Source organism: Rhagoletis pomonella, unplaced genomic scaffold (genome assembly GCF_013731165.1).
Source record: "Rhagoletis pomonella isolate Grant_MI unplaced genomic scaffold, Rhpom_1.0 Rhpom_scaffold_00006, whole genome shotgun sequence".
Classification (NCBI taxonomy): Eukaryota; Metazoa; Arthropoda; class Insecta; order Diptera; family Tephritidae; genus Rhagoletis; species Rhagoletis pomonella.
The window spans coordinates 48415744-48426284 of record NW_023458560.1 but is presented as its reverse complement, the minus strand read 5'-3'; the positions used below and the strand labels follow the sequence as shown (position 1 = coordinate 48426284).

Sequence of the window (10541 nt, the reverse complement as noted above, 5' to 3'; positions counted from 1 at the left end):
TCGCAAATTGTCTTACCATACTCATTCAACCAAATTCGACATACATATGCAGCTGGCCAAACGTTATCTTGGCAAACATCATTGACATCAGCAAACACATTTATTTAAACATTTGTGAATTGGTGACTTTAATGGCGCGTTGAATTGGGGCGTGCGAAAGCAACGAATTAACGGAGAGAGAGAGAGAGAGAGAGAGAGAGAGGTCAATTGGCCCAAAGGAGTAGGGCAATAAAGCATAAACGATGGAAAGGATGTTGCGGAAGAGGGAGGATCAAATGAATAGCAAATCGAAAATTGCCTTACGTGGTTTGTAGTTAATGGTGGGAGAAATAAATCCAGCAATGATTTATGAGCGATAGTCAAGAAGCAAAGTGAAGGACGAGCAAAAGAGAAGCGGGCCTTCGTACAAAATGGCTTATATAGAATGTCGAGGTGCATACATACATAAATATGTGTCGGCCAAGATAAAACCGCATAAGCCGTGTGTCAATGACATATTTAGCTGTGCTTTGGATAGATTACACATAGTGTAGGCTTTTGTATTGGCTAACTAAATAGTGTTGCAGCTGGAGTGAGTCTATGTGTGTGTTGGTACTAATTGTGTATGCATTGCTGGCAGTCAGCCAATATTTGTTTATTTACGTTGTGGCAATTATTAAAACCATTAAATGCAAATTTACTTATATGATATATATATGGTTATATAATCAAAAAGCTTAAATATTAGCTGCGCGGAGATCTAAAGCCGCCGCTGGCTTGGCATTGGCAACAACTGCTGACTGTGTATAATTACCGAAACCCGTAGCCGATAACAGTGCCAAAAATCTAAACTATATAGTACATGTGTTGCCGGACATTTTTACACTAGCTTAGAGCATTCACTAAAAGGGCATTAATACGGAAAGTCGAATCCAAAATAAACTGTCCCATTTTCTCTTTATTTTTTTTTTAATTAAAAAAAATTATAGTTTTAAGTTTCACTTATTTTTCTTGTAAACATTAAAATGTATTTATAAAAAAATGGAAACCCCATTTGAAATAGAAATATTTTCCGCTAGAAAATGACGTTTGATATTCATACCCAATTATTTTTTTTTTCAAGTTTTTAATTTGAACTAGGTGGCGACCCTGTTACAAAATATTCCCGCCGGAAATGATGTTTTCTATTCGTACTCAAAAATTTTTTTTTTAGTTTTTAATCTTATCTAGGTGGCAACCCAGTTTTGAAATATGGGCACAATAAAGTATTCTTTTGAATCTTATATAAATATGAAAAAAAAACAAGTAAGAAAGTCAAAGTTCGGGCGGAGCCGAACATTAAATACCCGGCGCAAGTATTAAATATACGTTTTTCACCCTTCCGAAAGCTACCGATACATGGTAAGCCGGGGTGTATCAATTTTGAGTAAATTAGCGTCCCTAAATTTCGAAATATTGAAGTTTCAAGCATTTCTGAAATTTACCTTTATATGAAAAGCGGCCGTAATTTTAGTCCGATTTCAATAATTTTCAACGTTTTGCTTCTTTGTGGCAAGTACAATAACCACACCGAGTTTGGTACAAATTGGTAGAACGGTTACCGATATACATATATGTGATCATAAGTGGGCGGTGTGACGCGCGTTTTCCAAAATTTTACCATAAGCGTATTTCTTGGTAAAGAATTGTTGCAAGCGTCAATTTTGAATAAATTAGCTTTAATATTTACTGATTTATCGAAGATTTTGTATTTCTCTAAATTACCGTTATATGGGATGTGGGCGTGGTTATCGTCCGATTTTAAAAATTTTCGGTCATTTACTATGCTGTACCAAGGCCAACATCTATGCCAAGTTTGGAAGAAATTGGTGCACCGGTTACCAAGATATACACATGTAACCATAAGTGGGCGTGGCTGCGCCCATTTTCCAAAAATTTATAATATTCTTATTTTTCGTCTGAAGGTTATTGTAAATATCAATTTTGAATGAATTATCTTCAGTAGTTACTAAAATATCGCAGTTTTCGTATTTCTGGAAATTACCGTTATATGGGAGGTGGGCGTGGTTACAGTCCGATTTCGCCCATTTTCAATACCATCCGTCCTACGCCAGAACGCACGTACCAAGTTTCGTTAAGATATCTCAATTTTTACTCGAGTTATCGCGTGCACAGACGGACGGACGGACAGACAGTCACCGCTTAATCGATTTCTCTTTTCATTCTGATCATTTATGTATACATTTGTCTATATCTATCTCGATTCGTTTTCCCTGTTACAAACAACCGTTATGTGAACAAAGTTATAATACCCTTGTGCACAAGTGCGCTTGGGTATAATTATGAACAAATCAGTTTCAATTTTTTTTATTATTTACGAAATTGGCAACCACGGAGCTCATCTCAGTACCAGTACTCGGTTCTGAAATATATTTTCTTTAATTCTTTATTATTTGATTCGAAACCGCAAAGAGAAATAAGAAACTGTTTGCTAATCTTTACGATTTTTTCTGGGCAGCCTTTTCTTTTTCCATCCCCAACGCCTCACTTGGGTTTCGAAACTAAAAATTACTTTGTGCAAGTTTTTTTACCTTACACATACATACATATCGCAAACGGTCTTCAAAAGAGGCACAACTCCAAATTTGACATTTTTGAAATTATGCGTTAAAAATGTACATAGAGCTTTTAATTACCTTTCAGCAAAAGCTGGATCCAATTTTTGTTACAATTTGTTAAACAAAAAACCTAAGGTAAAGTGTCGCTTGCCCATATAGTGTTCATGTGCTTAGAAATAGTTTCTCGCATTTTCTGACAATCGTCTAATTTTGAGTTGTGTCCCTTTTGAAGACGGTGTGCGATATATATAGTACTATCACCTTAGCACAGTATCTTTCTACTTATGCATTCATTAATGACAATTTTTATATTTTGGCTAGCAGCCTATTCCCTATAGACATACAAACATACACCTTATGCAAGTACATATAGAAGGATATGTACATACATATATTTATAAATGCATGCATATGTATGTGCTGGCATACGTTTGTATTAGTTAAGTGCCCTGACTACGCTCATCATACCGTTAGGCAAATTTTAAAGGGGTTTGGAGATTGGCTTTTAGCATTATTGCCTAACAAAGAGGCTTCGGTAAATGGCTTTTGTGTCTGATTTTTTATGTGGTTGCAAGTCTAATAGCCACTTACATATGTGACATTTTGAAAAGCAGATGAGCTCAAAACAAGAGTAAGTAGATGCTTTCTCACAGATACAATGACATGCATATTTACGTATTGCTCGCACATTGGTATGCCTTAGTCCATACATGGTAACCGAGGCAAGTCAGATGTATGCCAAATGAGTTTAGCCTTCGGCGGTTATTAGCCTCATGTGGACTTTAATTATACATACATACATATCTATAGTATATGCGTATTCCCAAATGTGTCATATATTTTGCATTTGGGGACTTTTTTTGTCTCAGATTAGTTCAATGCAGATATACATAAATATACGGAATCTAATCAATGGTGTTAACCTTCACTTGCTACTTCCTTCCCTACTTAGCAACATAATTTTTCCAAAAGAAGTGCATGCAAATATTGCTCAAAAATACCACTCATTTAATTTTTCATTAAAACTTCCAACGCGATGTATCGTCACAGCCACACCACCAGCTTAAAAGCAAAAGCAATAAACCTTAACTTCTACCTAAACACCACGCAGTCTTTCATTTCCTGCAGCTAGCGGAGATCCTTAGGAGCAAATCAATTATGGTTACGTAACATATACAAATCAGCGTCAAGCCACAGAAAATCGCTCAGCGTACAGAGCTATGTATGCCACTCACACCTTCCTCTACTATTCCCTTTACCGCAAATCTTTTTCTTCTCCCCTTTTCCGCAAACCACAAAATATACCTCGCCTGGCACGCATAAAAGCTTTAAAAGAAAATTGTTTTTACATGTGTTAAGAAAATGTTATCACACAATGGCGAGCATGGCGTGGCGTGGTGGGAGTTTCTGTCGCTTAAGTCGTCTTACCAACGCACGCATTACTCATACGCCCCGGCGCACTCGTTCTGTTGCGTACTGAAGGTGTGCACGTGTTCCCACGTGTGAAAGTTATCACCGTTATAAGCTGTTAACTGTTAACAAAAGTGAGATATTACAATGTCGAATGGTGTAAGGAAGCCTGTGTGTGTCAGGAAGTGCGATTTGCGGGGAAGTTTTAAAAAATAGCAACAGAAAAAGCAAAATTGTTAGAATGCTTCGCCAGATGATAGCAAAACGAATGTGGAAGGAAGTACATAGATAAATAAACAGCAATTTCCAATAGCAAATATTTTATAAAATATCATATAAAATAGAATATAACTTTGATAGAAGGTATTTTGTAAGTCTTACTAAAATAATATAATTTTAAAGAATTATTTTTTAATGGAACGTCATTTAAAAAAAATATAAGTCTGTTTGGAGTTTATGTTTTTACAATGCTTTTTTAATGACATTAAAAAAGGAGACGATTATGAATTCGCCGGAATATTTTTATATGTAGGTACCCAATAACTTTGGAAACTAAGAGCACTCCTAAATTTTTATGTGATTATTAAGGTCGGTTGTTGTTTTTTTTTACTTAAGAATTACTTGTTTTCTTTTCAAAATCATAAGAAATGAAAAAACTATCAATAGATCAATATAAAACCTGCACCAAAAGATTAGGCGGGATGATTTCGAAAAATTTCAGTTTAAACGTGTACATTTATAGAATATTTTTTGCGAAATTCTAAAGACTGGATTTCGAAAAAAAACCCATTTTTATGTTTACTAGTTTATTTGTGTTTGAAGGGGGCTTTCTAATTTTTTCTAAATTTTATTTTATTTTTTTTATTCAATTTAATTTTATTTAAATTAATATAATTTAATACAATTTAACATAATTGTATTTCAATTTTTTTTTCAGATTAATTAGATTAGATTAATTAGGAAATTTTGAAACCCAGGTACCTATCTAATTATAACTACTTTTAAAGCTTAGTAGTTAATTTCGGAAAAATAACCTTTATAAAAGTTTTGTACCAAATATACCTGCATACGTAATATCTTGAGAGCCACAAAAAGGTTTAAGAAATTTTGATAGAATAAATTTTATTTTCATTTCTTGAATGTTTTTATATGTAGATTAAAGTTTTCTTGGTAGTTCAATACTCAGTATGAACTTATAATATAAAATTTTTAAAATTTTGGTAGTAAAAAACTTTTAAACAGAAAATATCAGAACGCAGGTCTTCAAAGCTGTTAAAAAAAAATTAACCAAAATTTATATTCATTTTACTTCTGTGGTTTAAGCATTTTTAATTTTTTTTTTAATCCCGAAATTTTCAGTATGAATCAAAAATTTCAAAATTTAACAGTCAATTTCACGAAAGCAATTTAAGTGAAAAATGATACTTTTTTGAATCTTATATGGAAATTGACAGAAATTTCTGGTGAAACCGGCTGCAAGTACTTTTTTTAACAAATTTTTTTTTTCAATAAAATTCGACTTTTTCTAAAATTTAAAATATTTTAAAGTTAATAAGGGTTCCCAAACCTCCAAAAAAAAAAATTAGCAACTAAAAACTAGGATTTTGAAAAAAAAAATGTTTTTACTTATTTTTGAAAGTAAACATTTGTGTCACTCACAATCCTTGATTTCGAAAATACTTATAACACAATTTGTTTATTAAAATTTGTTTTTGAAAGTTAATGCATCAAAGTTAAATACGTTCACATTTGTAAAAAAAATATTGTGGTTTTTCACACTTGCCTGGTTATCAGGTTGTCTGCTTAAAAATAATTTTTCTGTAGTGTATTTTATTGTTGTACAACAACGAAATACACTACAGAAAATTTATTTTTAACCAGATAACCTGATAACCAGACAAGTGTGAACAACCAGATTATGAAAAAATCTTGAAAAAGAAATTTACCATACAAAATCAATTTTAAAACCAGAAGTTTGTAAAAAAATGTAATAATTTTTTTTTTTTTTTTAATTTCTTTAGTACTCAAAACAAAATTTATTCTAGAATTAAAAATAACAATTTATTATTTTAAAATGAATCGAAAATCTGATTTAAATCCAAAATTTGGGAAAACTATGTTGTTTGTTTATTCTAAAAAAAACTGCTTTCTTTTTAGCTAAAACATGAAATTCAAAATATCTGTTTTCATATGCAATTTAAAATCACACATTTCGAGGAAACCTTTTTTTTTTTTTTTAAAAAAATGTTACCCACTGAAACCACATTTCTTTAATAGTGAAGGGTTCCAAGAGCTAACAAGTATTTTTTAAGCAAAATATAGAACCGAATTCTATGCTTATGTAAAAATTTAATATTTTCATTAATTTCTTCAAGATTCCATCTTTCCGTTAAAGGAAAAGAATTATCGAAAATTGTTCATGCCGTAACATGCATATTTTCCCACGGCTTAAAAGTCTCAAATTAATTTCAGCAGAAGTTGCAAAAGAACCACTTTGCTAGTCAACCTTCTTACAGATATTGGTATATTTATATACATACGTGTGTATGTAAGTGTTTGTCAATTTACATACAAATGTGTTCATTCATATGAATATCTTTCGTAGTTCCAAGAAAAGCAACAAAAAAAAATAACAATAAACCATTTTTTGCGCCTCTTTTATACTTCCTAGACTTTTGTGCTAAAATTTGACCTTTGTTCGTCACCTTTTGTTCAGCTTATTTGCTCAAGTCTTAGTTTTTCTCCCTCACCATCACCTCCCTCATCGACACACAGCTCAACTCAACGCAAAATAGTAGCTCAGGTGTATGGCTGGCCGCTGGCACTTTTTTGATCACTTACATAAGTTGATTGTTATTGTTACAGCATAATAAAAAAGAAAAAAGCAAAAAAAAAGTTCTTCAATGTTACGAAATTTATGAACCTTCTCTTCATTTTTTTTTGTTTTATTACTGCAATTCATTCATTTCGAACTTACTTATGCATATCCATCAAATTGAAATTACATTATACTCGTATTATACTTTTAGTTTTCCCCCTCCTCGCCCCAAGCAGCAAAATCGTGTTGCACTGCTGATATTCATCTTACCAGCGCCATAGTTCTGGGGTGGTACTTTTACAGCGCCTAAGTGTATGCAAAAGTTTAATTGGGTGTGCGAAAATTTCATTCATTCTGATATCTACATACATAGGTAGGCTTGCATAAGCAATGTGCGGTTATTTGGCTTCTCTCCGGGGAGGGTAAGTAGGACTCTACAAATAAGGTGTAGCAGACATATGCAACAATGTGCTGTATATTGACGGGAAGGTGGCAACTGATTTGTTTTATGTGCTTGCGTGCATGTGTATGAGTGTATATGTGTAGCCCGAAAGTTATAATGAGATTTTGCGGTTTCCAGCAGAATTCCGAAATTAATTAGTCGGTGTGGCGTGGTTGCATTGTTTATTGTAAGCGATGAGTGTTGATTGTGATATTAAAACCGTACTGTTGTTGTTTTAGTAATTTACATAGTTTTAAGAACTAGTCACGGAAAAGTAGGAACGTTTTTTTACGTAACTACAAAACTGCATTAGCAATAAATGTACTTACCTGCTAAATACTAGTAATGAAGAGAAATTATAGCAAAAGTTTCTGCTGAAATTTTGTTTCAAGTTAATATAAATTTATTTGGATATTTGATATTTGAGAAAATTAAAACTTCAGAAAAAAACTTTAAGAAATGCAAGTTCGAAAAAATAATGAAAATATTTGGAACTCATTGCTTTTTTAAGGAAATGAACTCACTGAAATTATAAAAAGGAAAAATAAAGGATTTGAACAAAAGTAAAATTTTTTTTAAATTTATAAAACTAGCCCAAATAATATCGCCAATAACTTTTTAAGGAAATTATGAAATGAGCACGAAGAAATATTTTTTTACTATTATTTATTTTTATTTAACCAAAGTAAACAATTTTTTGTTTAAAACCAATAAAAGCGGCACCAAAATGTATTTTCCTTTTAATTTCTTTGCAGAAATTAAGAAATGAAATGAAGAATGAAGAATTTGAAGAAATTAAGAAAGAAACATTTTTTTGAAAAGTTGCCATGTATTTAGAAAAATCAAAAGTGTTTAATGAAAATTAAATTTTTTAAATAAAACCAAAAACAAATAACATCGTTAAAAAAATTATAAAGTTAAAAAATGTTAACCAAAAATTTAAATTGATAAAATCTTAAAAAAGTGGTTTTGAAATTAAAGATTTTTTTTAATTTTGTAAAATTTTTCTTTAATTTGAACATAAGCCTCAAATTTAAAATTGAAATTTAAATTTGAAAAAAAAAACTGCAAACCTAAACAAAAAATTTTATTTTTTAATAAAATTTTTCCAATCACAATTCTCAGATACATATATACATATCGCTCACTTACTACAAAAGTATAATGACAAAAAAACCAAAAATCCAGTTAAATATCCAGAAATGACAGTTGCCTCTTCTTCTATGGTATGTAAAAATTTCTGAGCTCTACCGAACAAAATATGTATTCATTTACAATATAGGAGTATGTGTAAATTGAAAACTTTCTCCAGTTTTTGACTTTTTGAGTTATTGAAGAAAATGAGCGATATGTATATTTTCTTTTTATTTTTTACTTACATATAATAAAATTTAATACACTAAAATCGAGCAAATTTACCGAATCCTTTTAACGAGAGATGTGGACAGATCTATACTAAAAATGTTTGCCCATACAAATTTGTTCATTTAAATTCCCTGAAAACTAAGAAAACTTCAAAATTAGATAACGAAATTTTTTAACCACCGAAAATCTCATACTAAAAAATTTAATTTTTAACTAAAAAAGTTATTATTACAAAACGCATTCTAAACATTAATTTATGATATTTCCATGTGCTCAATTTAACATATTTGTATTCTGAAAGCTTGCTAATCATTACCAATTTTAATATTCCGATTTGAAGCTTGTTTGGGTTTGGGTTAATAATAAAATTTTTTATTTTTAATTTTTATATTTCTGATCATTTATTGTAAAGCTTTAAATTAGTTATTTGTTTTGTTAACTTTTAATTTAATTAAAATTTAAATAAATTCCAATTTTCATAAAAAAAAATTTCAAAAAATGTCTTGAATTTCAAAATTTTTAACATAACTGTTAGAGATTTGTAATTGTTTTTTTTTTTTTGGAATAAATTTCAAAAGTGCCTGTAAAAAAATAAATGGACTTTTATTATTGAAAAATTATTTTTTCTCATCTGTCAGTTTTTGTATTAAATTTAAATAAAAAAAAAAATTATTTTTAAATTGCTTTCGTGAAACTGTATATCATAATGTTTTAATTAGTTTCACTATTCTATATATTTAATTCCTATTTTCTTCATATTATTTATCTCCGACTATTTTTTGCAAAGTATTGTATATAGTGTTTTAATGATATTTTCATAAATTTTGAATTTTTGTTTGAAATGAAGCTTACTAAACCAAATTGTATCACCTTTCTTATCTTTCCAGCTTATGAATTTTTTCATCTTTATATCAACACAACAAAAGTGACAGAAACAGGAATGCAAGCTCAACAGGTATGTCTGCTAAAACAATTAAAGCTACGTACATACATATATATGTAGGTTGTTTTATTTAAGTAATTAAGATTAATAGTTAAGAATACAAAAGTATTTAAATGGCACTTCTTCAAATTGAATTAGCAAACTCTCGCCGACACGTCTTTTCGGTTTAATCGCCGTCGTTCAACTCCCCTCGTCTTTCGTCGTTTTTCAAATCGTCTTCTCTCTTGCGTCTTCATCGTCTTCTCGTCGATACATGGCTGTTCACGTCTTCTTCTTGTTGAATGTAAGCTTCACAATATATTCCCACATATATGTATGTATCTACTTATATAAACGTGTATTTTAGTTTAAGTATAAAAAAAGCATCATCTGAAATAATTAACATTTTTGTTCAGCATAAACAAAATCGCACTCTCAATGCAAAAAAAATAGTGCGTGAATTGAAATTCCAACAAATGTTGATATTTGTATTCAAATAAACAAAGTTATTCACATTTTCTATCCTCACAAAAGTCAGCATATAGTTATGTGTGTAGTACATATATCTACAAAAACAAACGTTCGAATGTCGCTCTTGAATACAATCATTTCCGCACACTCTCGTGCGCAACACTCACTCTAATCCGAATTTGCACCTGTGCTCGTTGATTTTCTGACAGCCAGCCTCTGACTGCCAATGCGGCACTAAGCTACAGGAAACAAAGCAATCACTGCTGCCAAACGAAAATACGCTTTGCTATTCAGCACAATGGCATACCCAGCACTCAAATCCAAATACATATACATGCATACCTGAAAATTCAAAGGATATACATACCTTTGCTATGCATGTACGTTAGGGCGGGTCGATTTAAAAATCGCTCATTGCTCTATGAGAATCGTATTCTAGGGATCAAAATAAGAAACTTTGCCGAAGGAGCTGTTGGAGCACGCCTAGTTCATCATCGTAACCTTCATTTATTTTAA

General features: G+C 30.9%; 2 protein-coding genes across 9 annotated transcripts in view; both read left to right on the top strand.

The window, feature by feature from the left end:
* Window positions 1–10541, top strand: part of LOC118740857 — a 534289-nt gene that overhangs the window by 357549 nt on the left and 166199 nt on the right. The window lies entirely within an intron of this gene.
* LOC118740855 overlaps window positions 1–10541 on the top strand; it is a 215472-nt gene that overhangs the window by 67919 nt on the left and 137012 nt on the right. For all 4 annotated transcript variants that reach the window (XM_036472581.1, XM_036472584.1, XM_036472583.1 and 1 more), the window contains exon 2: window positions 9520–9587. The gene's annotated coding sequence lies outside the window, so the exon portion shown is untranslated. The remainder of the gene's footprint in view (window positions 1–9519; window positions 9588–10541) is intronic.